At 38.6% G+C, this 13,367-nt stretch overlaps 1 long non-coding RNA gene across 1 annotated transcript; it reads right to left on the bottom strand.

Moving 5' to 3' along the window:
- Positions 1 to 502: 502 nt before the first annotated feature.
- Positions 503 to 1,313, bottom strand: LOC128293866 (uncharacterized). Its single transcript, XR_008283981.1, has 2 exons — positions 1,077 to 1,313; positions 503 to 705 (listed from the first exon to the last, which is right to left on the bottom strand). It is a non-coding gene; the product is annotated as an uncharacterized LOC128293866 (long non-coding RNA).
- Positions 1,314 to 13,367: the final 12,054 nt, after the last annotated feature.

Genomic DNA, 13,367 nt, shown 5'->3' with positions numbered 1-13,367 from the left:
TTCTCTTTTCATCGATAGACAAAAGTTTCCTAAATTTTTTATTTTATTCAATTTAGTCCCTAAAATTGAAATTGTCATAACTTACAAATTTGAGTTTTTATTTCAAAATCAATCTCAATTACATCATTCCACAGCCATTTAATATCAATATTTACAGAAATTTCATGTAAATTTTAATTTGTTACACTTTAGTCCTTATGTTCAAAACTAACAATTCTCACCTTATAAATTAGTCATTTTTTATATCTAAGCTAAAATATAACAATTTAGCACCAAAAGCTTCAAGATTTAACACTGGCAACTTTTAAAAACTTTAACAGTTTCACAAATCTATATACGAGCTAACTAAATCAAGCACCCTAAATGTAACATCCCAAATCCGGCCTAAAAGTCTAGACCAAATCTAGAATGCTACATTGATAACTGAAGTGATCGTGAGAAAAATTCACCAAATCAAGTCGTTCAAAAATTCCATTCCCGAAAGTGTTTATCACACAACAAATCAAAAACGTTTAAAATCCCTTCTGTAAAGATATCAGAAATAAAACATATAATGAAAAATTGTACCACCGTCTTATAAATCTTTTACAATTCAGCTTAAACCAAATAGCAATTAGAAACTGAAATAAAACTTATAGTTCATCTCCTCCAAAACTGTCCGAGACCTCCGCGCACTGAACCCATCAATAGAATCCAAAACTGTACCTGAAAGGGCAAACAGAAGAGAGGGTGAGCTACACAAGCTCAGTGTGAGATCAAATCGACTAACTACAGACTCAAAAATAAAAAGTAGTTCGGAAGCAGAACATACTTACAGACAAATGACAGTTGAGCGAATTCGCCCAAAATTAAACACACACATATGTACTTTACAATCATATGGGTCAACTAGACACACATAGTCTCACGTACATTCAGACACAGTAGCAATAATCCTCAAACAATCACAGTAACTATCTAGTCAGACAGTCATAATCAAAGTCTACAAAATTCTCATAGGCACAAGTGCCTTTTAATTGAACAGTCGAACAGTCAATATGATGTATATGAATACAAGTGAGTTAAGAGAAACCCACCTATCTAGCCAACACACCTCTTCGATCCCCATAGCTCCTCATAAGAGCTTTAAGCTCGTCCCACCAATCACTCCACTCAGGACCTCGTAAGGCCCATCCAACCCTTCACTCCAACTGATGTCATCCCGGGTTGCCCAGGAACGATGGCTATCAGGATTGTCCACGACCCTCTAGGCATTGGGACTAATAATATGCAGATAGACTGCCAGTCACGTATATTACACCCAAAGCTAGCGTATAACTATATTGTGCAATGCAATAAACCGCAGTACAAACATGCAGTATGAACTGCCAGATCAAATAATAGTACGTAGCGTACCTAACGTACATGTGGTACAGTGCAATACGATAAACCGTTATACCGTTAGGTTGCAGTAAAACTGTCAGTTCAGTCAATGATACGCAGCGCTACTGATTATGTACTATATGGCACAGTGCGGTAGTCCGCAGTACAGTCAAATTGTCCACGACCCTCAGGGTATTGGGACTGCCCATAACCCTCTGGGTTTGAGGGGCTAATAACCAACAGATCAACTGCCAGTTCAGTTCAGTCAATCTTTCTTCTTTTCAAAATCCCACCCAAAATAGTTTATGCATATGTATTGTCGAAACCATTTTTTTGAAAAACGGGGATCGAATTTGGAAACTAAAATGAAAGAACGGGAGTCGCCACCAATCCTTTTTTGATAAGGTGTGATCGGGTCACCTCATAAAAGCAGTTGTTTTTAATACATAATTTGATTTATTTAAACAACGATTTTAGTCCACGAGATTCAGAAAAATGAGTTCGGGAGTCGGTTACATACAAGGAAGGATTAGCACCCTCGTAACGCCCAAAAATTGGTACCTAGTTGATTAATTGGTGTCTTAGTGTCAAAAATTGAAAACTTGAAAAACTTTGAAATACGACCCTTCCTTTTATAGAAAAACATTCGAACGTTAAAGACCTTCTCGTCTCGAAGCAACAAAATGTCATATCTAGTGAGCTAGGACACGACATATTGAACTTTTGAGAATGAACTTGCCTTTTACTTAGAAATCCGTGTATTTTAATCCCTTTTTAAAAGGATATTTGGTTAATTAGGGTGAACGAGGAAAATCGAAACCCACTAAGTTAGGGCACGTTTTCTCGAATTTCCAAACACCGAATATTGCCTTTACTTGCGAAAAATCTTATTTCAAGGTAACAAAATGTCATACCCGGTAAGTTAGGACACAATACCTCGTATTTTCGAGAATAAGCATTTTTTAAAACTCGTATTGCGATTTAAAAGAATATTCCGTTGATTGGGCTAAATGAGAAAAATCAAAACCCAGTAAGTTAGGGCACGCCTTTCTCGAAATCCCAAATACGGAGTACCGCTTTTCATGAAAAGGTTATTTTCGTCGGGTAAAGGTTAATACAACATAAGTTTGTAATAATAAGATAAAGAATGCATAAACGAATATAAATTTCGGTATTGACAGGCATAACAGAAGGAATATAAGGGCGAATGTGAATGATAATGATGATCAGAGCAAAAATAAAATGAATGAATAAAACAAATAAAAAGGAAATAATGAATAATCTAAGAAATATTTGAAATTAAAAAGAATTAGTAGCAAATAAATAAACATTATGTAAAACTATTTAAAAATGACAGACAAGTAATAATAATATTAATAGTAATAATACAAGTAATAAATATTTTAAAGTTTAGAATGATGTATATATAATATATATATATATATATATATATATATATATATAGATAACGAATATATAATTTGAGTGATGAGTAAAAATAATTTAGTGTATTTAAAGAGTAATGGGTAAAAAGAAAAAAAATATAATAGTAATAATAACAATGGGAATGATAATAATAATAAATAGTGATAGCAAAATAATGATATTAGTACCTAAATATAAATAGAGGTATGATACTTTAAAATATAATAATAATGAAAATATAGGTAGATAAATTAGATAAAATAAATATAGATGAGAGTATACTAATAGTAATAATATAATAGTAATAATAATAAGAAGGAGGATAATAATAGTATGTTAAATAGTAGAAGAAATAATAACACAGTAATTAAAATGATAATTGTAATAATAAAGATAATAATATAAATAATAGTAATAATAATGATAGTAATAATAATAAAGTGGAAAATGATAATAATAATACACCAATAAGAATGAAAACAATAAATTTATAATAACGACAATAGATAATAATAATAATAATAATAATAATAATAATAATAATAATAATAATAATAATAATAATAATAATAATAATAAAAGGAATAAAAATAATAGTAATAATAAGAATATTTAATAATAGTAATAATAACAATAATATAAATAATAACATATACATGAAAATAATAATAATAATAATAATATAAATAATAGCAAAAATAATAAAATTAACTAATTTAACAGTAAAATAGCTAAACAATTAAAAAATGGATTAAATTGAATTTGAAACAGAAAGTTTGGGGCGAATTCGAAACAAATAATGACGAAAATGGACCACATTGAAAGAGTGAATAACAAGGAGGGACTAAAGGGGAAAATATCCCCGTCCTCCAAAACGCATCACTTCACGTGGGACGAAAATGAAATCGAAATAAAATTCCAGGGTAAATTTAGAAATAATGAAAGACTCAATTACAAAACTATAAAAAAGCGGAAGGACTTGCAGTGCAATTAACCCCCAAAACAAAAACACGCGGATCCTCCTAGCGGATCGGGTCAACATGGGGATCTGGGCTTAAAACGACGTCGTTTTGGGTGTTTAAGGCCAGCCCCAAAACGATGTCGTTTTAAGGGCCTATAAAAGTCAATTTTTTTAAAAAAAAATTTCATTTTTCCCTTTCCTTAAAACAAAAACTAAAAAAGCTCTCCCTCACTCTCTCAACACATCCCCCTCCGGCCAAAGTCCCGGTCGCCGTACCACCGTAGCGGCCGCCAGACACCTGCGACGGCGCACCGTCCACGGTGGCCGAAAATCGCCAAAAAGGTAATTTTTTTGCTATATTTATATATAGTATTTTTAAAGAAAGAAAAAAGAAAATATATATATTCGAAGAAAAGAAGAAAAGAAAAATAAAAATAAACTAAAAAGAAAATCGTGACCTTTGTGCGTTTTTGAACCTTTTTTCTGATTTGTTCTTCCGATCTACTATTTATTGTTTATGTATTTGAATCCATTCTTTGATTGTATTCCAAAAAAAAAAAGTTCTTTACAATGGATTTTTGAAGGCTTTTTATAGCCTTCTTTACACCATTTTTTTATTGTTTGTTATCTCTTCTTCTTTAAATCCTTGCAGGTGCAAGTGGCGGTGGCAGGTGGTTGACAAGCGGTGGAGCAAGTGGCTGACAAGGCTAGGGCAGCTGCTAGCTAGCTTTTTCTTTTTGTTTTTCTGAAAATTTTTGGGATTTTGGGTTGGATTTGTTTGGGTTAGGGCTGTAATGGGGTTTGGTTTTGGGTAGGTAGTTGGGTTTGGGCCCGGGCAGAATTTGGGTGTAGCACCCCAAACCCGGCCCAGAAGTTATGGCCGGATCCGGCATGCCACATCAAAAACGTAAAAAAAAAAAATTTCCATTCTAAGTCCAGAAAATCGTACTTGATGTTCAAAAGATTAATTCATTAAGGGTTAAAGTGAATGGAAGTCATGCACCGGTAGGAAGCAGGAAAAGAGGTGGTGAGTCCATCGATTGCTTAAGTACCAAGCTCCATTCGGATCCAATCCTAGACATGCATACCGCCATTGCCACACCTTAACGTCATGGATATTTCTAAGAAACCGATTTGATTAAGTCATTTTAGGAAAAGTGATTAATTTTGGAAAAATACTTTCATTACGGAAGCTTTGCTTGTTGTCGTGTTATTTTGAAATCAAGCTGTTGTTTTTGAAAACTTGCCCTAAAGCTATCTAATTTCAACAGTTAAAATAAGTATTACCTATCTTAGTAATACATATTAAAACCATTAAAAATAATTAAGCGGCCTTATTACATTTAAAACCCAAAACTTCAAACGTAAATAAAAGGATGTCCAGTTCACGGAAGAAAATCAAACTTTCGAGCGGGTGGCCACTCAAAATTCCCTCACGACTCAAGCCCACTATGGTTGGGGATTTCTGCGTGGATGAAAATAAAAGGGTGAGTTTGGGAAACTCGGTGTGTAAGGAAAACCCATTCAAAGCCCAAGTCAGCTCAAGCCCATTGGGCCTAAGCCCATTCAGTAATGATGATATTGGGCGAGCCCTTTTCAGATTACAATAAACGGGCCTTAGCCCTTATTGAGATAACAGATATGGCCCATAGGCCCATTTCAAAATACATGCAACATCGGTAAACATATGCAAGCCCATTTGGGAGACTACTCAACCCACCAAGCACTACACTCCACCGTACCAGCCATACACTCCATGTGGGATAGCTCAACCCACCCATTAACACTCCACGATTGCGACCTTGCTTTGCTCGATTAACGATAAATTGAGGCAAAGCCTCCGAGACGTGGACAAGCCACTTTCAGTACTTCCTCCGTCAATATCCCATCCATGCATCGATAATAACAACATGGAATGCGATAAATAACAACGATCAAACATGCATTTAGGTCAATTTAACCCTAGGGGTATTTCGGTAATTTTGCACCTAGGGGTATAACGGTAATTTTCCATACATAAGGGTATTATAGTAATTTAGCTACTTTCAGGGTTTTCATGCATATTCTTACTTTTCACGTACTAATGAAATTACGCATCGAGGGTTCTTACGAATTGGGCAGATTGGCCCATCATTCCAATTTTGGCCCATTAAGCCCAAAAATATTGAGGACACGAAATCATGCACTTTGCGGTCAAACATTGTAACTTACCAAAAACATTAATCGATTTACCTCACGAGCATTCGCACACTTAAATTTACAAAATACCGGTTTTGGCATTTCGACTTTTCGACTTTTGCCGATCTAGACTAAGAAAGAGGGTGTTAGTTACACACCTGTTTGCGACGATATGCTGATGAGATCCACACACGAACCGCCTACAATTGGATTACTAACACGTTAATCTAACTATTCAAATACGAACTACGTATTAATCCCTTACAATATTCGGCCAACCACACCTACAGATCATAGTAAGCTTATAAGAAATCAATAAGCAACCCATTAACAAATTTTTGTCAATGTTTACCACATAATCAAAATTTCACTGCAAGCTGTCTTCCTGAGCAACAGTCACTAAATCATTTATAACTGGAGCTACGAAACTCCAAATCAAGTTCCGTTAATTTTCCTTGAAAATAGACTCATATATCTTCTATCCATAAAATTTTCAGAATTTTTGGTTTAGCCAATCAATACCAGATTTTTCTCAAAGTTTCCCATGTTTCACTGTTTGACTAATCTGACCACACTTCATTACGAATCAAATTTCTCATTGTACAGAATTCAAAATATTTTCTCGTTTATTCCATTTGAAACTAGACTCATTAAGCTTTAATTACATAATTTATGCAGCTTCTAACTCATCTCCCACAATTTATGGTGATTTTCCAAAGTCACGTTACTGCTGCTGTCCCAAGCAGATTTATTACCAAATCACTCTTTCACACCTAACTTGCATGCTTGTTATTTAAACACGTATATCACCAATCAATCATCACATATCTATGATTTTACTTAAGTATAATTTCCATTTCATCATTTTAAAGCACAACATGTTAGCGATTTTTCCCTTAGCATCTAAGGCACATGCATGCTCATTTGTTTGGCTCAACTTCACATATCTTCCATTTTCATCAAAAGAACATGAAACAACAACCATTTCCTTCATTTTAATTCATGACCAAATGCTCACAACACAACTAAAAATCAAAATATACTTCAAGAGTTAAGGTAGAATCAAGAAGAACTCATGAACCTCAAGATAGAAGCAAGGTACCAAGAACTTACCTTCAATTTTCCTCCTCCTAATGACCAAATACTCAAGAGCTTTCTCCTCTCTTTTCTCTTCTCTAACTTTCAGCTATGATGAACAAAGATGGACAAAACTTTGTTCTTTTCACCCCTTTTCTTTTAATAAAACTTCATATTTCATCCATTTAATTCTTTAATACAAAAGACATGAAATTCTTATCATGAAACATTTACCTAACCTATTATCATGGAACATTTACCTAACCTATTATCATGGAACACTTACCTAACCTATTATTATGAAACATTTACCTAACCTATTATTATGAAACATTTACCTAACCTATTATCAATTTGTATCAATTTGTACCATAATTTATGGATATCAAGTACTCATATTGTCTACAACAACATGATGGCTAGCCACTTCATGTAAAATGGGAGGTTTGTCATGCAAATCCTCCTATTTTGCACTCCTATTTATTTGGCCACCTCAATTTAGCCTATAGCATTTTCAAACATTTTCACATAAGTCCTATTTCATAATTTCACCCCTTTTCTTATGGAACAAAAATTAACTAAAATTACGGGTTCTATCTTAAGCTTGGGCCTTCTAGAGGCCCACAAACATAATTAAACCTATGCCAACATTCACGAATTCCCAAAAATTGGGCGTTACAACTCTACCCCCTTACGAAATTTCGGCCTCGAAATTTACGATCAAATAGTTGAGGTATTGTTGACGCATAGTCTCTTCTGATTCTCAAGTAGCTTCTTCCTCCCATGATTACGCCACAGTACTTTTACCAACGGAACCAACTTCCTTCTTAGAACTTTAACCTCTCGATCTAAAATTTGTATGGGTTCTTCCTCAAAGGTCAAATCAGTCCTTACTTCAATCTCCTCCACTGGCACAACATGTGAGGGATCCGATCGATATCGTCTTAACATAGACACATGAAAAACGTCATGGATTCTGTCTAACTCTGGTGGTAACTCTAACTGATACGCTACTGGCCCTACTCGCTTAAGAACTCAATAAGGCCCTATAAACCGCGGACTCAATTTGCCTTTCTTGCCGAATCTCAAGATCTTCTTCCAAGGTGAAACCTTTAAAAAAAACCATATCCCCAACCGCGAACTCTATCTCTTTGCGCTTTAGGTCCGCATCGACTTACATCTATCGGATGCCTCTTTTAATCGATCTCTTATCAACTTAACCTTACTTTCGGTATCTACCACCAACTCGGTCCAAGCACTTGTCGTTCACCCAACTCTGTCCAACACGTGGGCGTCGACATCTCATATAAAGTGCCTCATATGGAGCCATCTGAATACTTGCTTGGTAGCTGTTATTGTATGCAAACTCCGCCAATGGCAAGTAGTCCTCCCAACTCCCACGAAAATTGATGATACAACCCTTAACATATCCTCCAAAATCTGGATAACCCTCTCCATTGTCCATCTGTTTGTGGGTGAAAGCGATCTTGAAATCAAGCGTGTACCCAATGCCTCCTGCAACTTCTTCCGAATCGAGATGTAAACCTAGGGTCTCGGTGGAAATAATCGACACGGCACTCCATGTAGTCGCACTATCTCCGCCACATACAACCTAGCCAACTTTTGCGGGGAGTAATCGATCTGAACCGGTATGAAATGGGCGATTTTGTTAACCTATCCACCACTACCCACAGAATCTTTCTTGGTGGGTGTCAAAGGTAGCCCACTCACAAAGTCCATAGTGACTCTCTCCCACTTCCACAATGGAATTTTCACGGTTGCGATAATCCGGAGGAAATTGATGTTCGACTTTCACTTGCGGCATGTCGACATTTCCCACGAACTCCGTTACTTCTCGTTTAAGCCTAGACCACCAGTACAGTTCTCGCAAGTCGTGATACAACTTATTCCTTCCAGGATGCATGGCACAAAGTCCTCCATGAGCTTCCTTCAATATTGACTTTCTCAAGTCAGAGTCCTTCGGAACACAAATTCTTCCTCGGAAGCATAAAACTCCTTCAGTATTCAGTCCAAAATCCTCATTCTCACCCTTCTCAACTTGCTGAAACCGAAGAATCAACGAGTTATCCTTCAACTATTTTTCTTTAATTTGTTCAGTCCAAATAGGCCTCATTTGCAATTCTGCTAACAGACTTCCATCATCAAACAGACTCAAACGTGCAAACAAGGCTCTCAAATCAGAAACAACCCTTCGACTCAATGCATCAGCCACCACGTTAGCCTTACAGGTGGTACTCAATCGAGCAGTCGTAATCCTTAAGCAACTCTACCCATCTTCGTTGCCTAAGGTTTAACTCCTTCGAGTTAACGAGATACTTTAGGCTTTTATGGTCCGTGTATATGATACACTTTTCTCCATATAAGTAATGTCTCCAGATTTTCAACGCAAAGATCACCTTGCTAGCTCTAAGTCGTGCGTAGGGTAGTTCGCTTCATGAGACTTAAGGCGCCGGGAAGCATAGCGACCACCTTACCCTCTTGCATCGGTACACATCCTAACCCCACACGTGGCGCATCGTTGTACACGGTGAAGTCCTTCCAGACTCGGTTGAATCAACACTGGTGCTTGATCAATACCTTTTCAAATGGTCAAAAGCTTTTCTTGACTCTCGGTCGAGATAAATGCTACCCTTTCCTTATGATTTACGTCAATGGTGCGACAATCGAGAAAATTCTTCTACAAACCTTCGGTAATAGCTTTGCCAAACCCGAAAACTCGAATTTCGATCACGATTTTGGTGGCTTCCATCCCGAAGCGCCTCAATTTTTCGAGGATCCACTCTAATTCCTTGGCAGAAACCACATGACCTAGAAAAGCCACTTCGCAACCAAAATTCACACTTACTAAACTTTGCATACGGTTCCTTCTCTCGGCACTTGCGGCTGTCGTAGATGCTCCTCATGTTTCTCCTCGGTTTACGAGTATACCGAATATCATCGATGAAAACTACCACGAATCGGTCCAAGTAAGGTTGGAACACTCAATTTATTAAATCTATGAAAGCGGCGGTGCGTTCGTCAACCCAAACGGCATAACCGAAACTCGTAATGACCATATCGAGTCACGAATCTTGTCTTATGAATATCCACTTCCTTTACCCTTAGCGATGGTATCCGGATCGAAGGTCAATCTTGGAAAATACCAAAGCTCCTCTAAGTTGGTCAAATAAATCATCAATCCTTGGAAGAGGGTATTTGTTCTTTATCATCGGTTTGTTCAATGGCGTGTCGATGCACATGCGCATTGTCCCGTCCTTTTCTTCACAAATAGCTTGGTGCTCCCCATGGAGATACGCTTGGCCTAATGAAGCCCCTATCCAACAACTCTTGAATTTGAGCCTTTAACTCCACTAACTCCTTGGTGCCATTCTATACGGTGCGATGGATCACGAGCGCCGTTCGAGCAACAAATCTATTCCAAACTCAACTTCTCGGTTCGGAGGTAATCTTGGAAGCTCCTCCGGAAAAACATCTTGGAACTCCTTTACGGTCCTAACCTTATCCTTTATCGGTCCCTCCTCTTGGTGACTTACAAATGCCAAATAAACCTCACAACCTTTTGAATCCACTTTTCGGCTCTTAATGCCGACACCACATTGGACAAATAATCCCTTCGCTCACCTATCACCATAACCTCCTCATCCTTTGTGGTCCTTAACACCATTCGTTTAGCGGCAATCCAGTCGCGTTATGCTTAACAAGCCGTCCCTTCCCAAAATGAGATCAAACTCTCCGAATGGTAACTCCATCGATCTCGGGGAAAATCTTACCTTGAGTTTCTAAGGGTACATCCCTATCGGTTTGTCTACCCTAACAAGGTGACCCAAAGGACTTAGTACAGATACCCCACTCACAATCTCCTCGAGTGCACACCCAACGACCCGGATATGGCACATGCAACATAGGAATGAGTAGATCCAACATCCACCAAGGCGATATCGGTATGCTAAAAATAAAAAGCGTACAGATTATGGCGTCGGTCGTCACCCTCCTCAGCGGCGACGGCGGCATATACCAAAGTGGGCCGCGAGCCTCGGTGTTAATAGTACCCTTGCCGGTGCCCCACATCCATGGCCATTGCCACCGCGACCTCGGCCATGACCTCTCAACGGCGACGGTCCACCTCGCGCTGTTTGCACGGGTTGCACAGCCCTTTGTTCAACCACTTGAGCCTGAGCTGGCCTCTTAGGACAATCCCTGATCTTATGTTCCTTTGATCCACAACGAAGACAAGCCCCAGAACGTTTCCAACATTCCCCCAAATGCATTCTACCACAATCTCCACAAGCTTGTGGTCTAACAGTATTCACCGGAACCGCTCGAACTGGTTCTTCCATCCTAGCTCTCTTAACATTCTGGTTTGCAGCACCAGTTGGTCCAGCATCTCTCCTGAATCGATTTCGATCCCTGTCACGGTTCCCTCGTTCAGCTTGCTTCACCTCTTCGGCTATCTTAGCCTTTTCTATCAGTGCAGCAAAATCGCGCTCTCTTTGCGGAGCTATGAGCACCCTAGCTCATCCACGAGGCCATCCTCAAGCGAACAACTGCGCTCGTATTCGGTAGAGACAATACCATTAGCATACTGGCTCAATCGCGGCTCTTGCCTCATATTCAACAACGGTCTTACCACCACAGGTCGGGTTCAAAATTCCTTCCTTCAGCGCATCCACATAGCTAGCTCAGACATACTTCGCCTTGAAGGATTGCTTAAATAACTCCCGAGTTACCCTCTCACCGGGTACCCTCTCTCACGATGATCCACCAGCGTCGCCTCATCCGCGATGGATCTTGCTCCTTTTAACTTTTGCTCTCTTGGCGGTCCAAGTCATCCATAATCCGCTCGTGGCTTCCGGCCGATTTCGACCACATTTGGGGCTACTCCAGATACACCCTAAAACTTCCGCTCCGTTGGCGGAGTCGCTCGAAATGGACCCCTATTCATGGGCCGATATTAGCTCCACCACCCTTTCCAAAACTCTTAACATGGCACAGGATAGGCGCTATCCCCGCGGCCCGATCATACGGCCCATTCTCATCCACCGGTGGTGGTCGTGCTACTCCAGCGGGTATGTGTTCAGAAGACGAAGATCCGGCTTGAGTACTACCTCGGCCTCGACCATGGCCTCGAATGCGGCCTCGACCACGGCCTCGACCACGGCCTCTTCCCCGAGTAGCTCTCGTACTCATATCGATTTATCTGATTACAATTTTATGCAGTTAGTTTACTGTTTCCACTGTTTATTATAGAATATCTTATGAACAGATAAGGTTTCAAAGTTGTTCTCGCGTAACCACAGTTTAGCTACTATCTCAGTTTCCTAGGGCTTAGTTTACCCTACAGTCTCAGTTTCGTTGCCTTTATGCTATATTATCTATAGTACTATCTCTAAGGTTTAGTACTAACTACTGATGCGATTCGGTATATAAAACAGAATAGTACTTACAGCCTTGGTGCCGGGGATTCAGTGTGCCACCTCATCAGTTTTCAGATAAACTCAAAAGATTTAAACTTTTTGAAATCCATTTTCCAAATATTTGTGTAAAAAAATAAGTTCGGAGATTATCTCCTTTAAACAGAAAATTTATTTTCAAAAGTCAGTTTTTTTTTTTTGGCATAAAGTTTTGAAAACCCTTTTTAAACCCGATCCACAGCCGAGTTGTTGCAACCTAGGCTCTGATACCACTAAATGTAGCACCCCAAACCCGGCCCAGAAGTTATGGCCGGATCCGGCATGCCACATCAAAAACGTAAAAAAAAAAAAAGTTTCCATTCTAAGTCCAGAAAATCGTACTTGATGTTCAAAAGATTAATTCATTAAGGGTTAAAGTGAATGGAAGTCATGCACCGGTAGGAAACCGGAAAAGAGGTGGTGAGTCCATCGGACTGCTTAAGTACCAAGCTCCATTCGGATCCAATCCTGACATGCATACCGCCATTGCCACACCTTAACGTCATGGATATTTCTAAGAAACCGATTTGATTAAGTCATTTTTAGGAAAAGTGATTAATTTTGGAAAAATACTTTCATTCGGAAGCTTTACTTGTTGTCGTGTTATTTTGAAATCAAGCTGTTGTTTTTGAAAACTTGCCTAAAGCTATCTAATTTCAACAGTTAAAATAAGTATTACCTATCTTAGTAATACATATTAAAACCATTAAAAATAATTAAGCGGCCTTATTACATTTAAAACCCAAAACTTCAAGCGTAAATAAAAGGATGTCCAGTTCACGGAAGAAAATCAAACTTTCGAGCGGGTGGCCACTCAAATTCCCCACAACTCAAAGCCCACTATGGTTGGGGATTTCTGCGTGGATGAAAATAAAAGGGGTGAGTTTGGGAAA

The sequence above is a fragment of the Gossypium arboreum genome, chromosome 6 (genome assembly GCF_025698485.1).
Source record: "Gossypium arboreum isolate Shixiya-1 chromosome 6, ASM2569848v2, whole genome shotgun sequence".
Lineage (NCBI taxonomy): Eukaryota > Viridiplantae > Streptophyta > Magnoliopsida > Malvales > Malvaceae > Gossypium > Gossypium arboreum.
The sequence above is the reverse complement of the archived record's forward strand: the minus strand, read 5'-3'. Positions and strand labels throughout refer to the sequence as shown.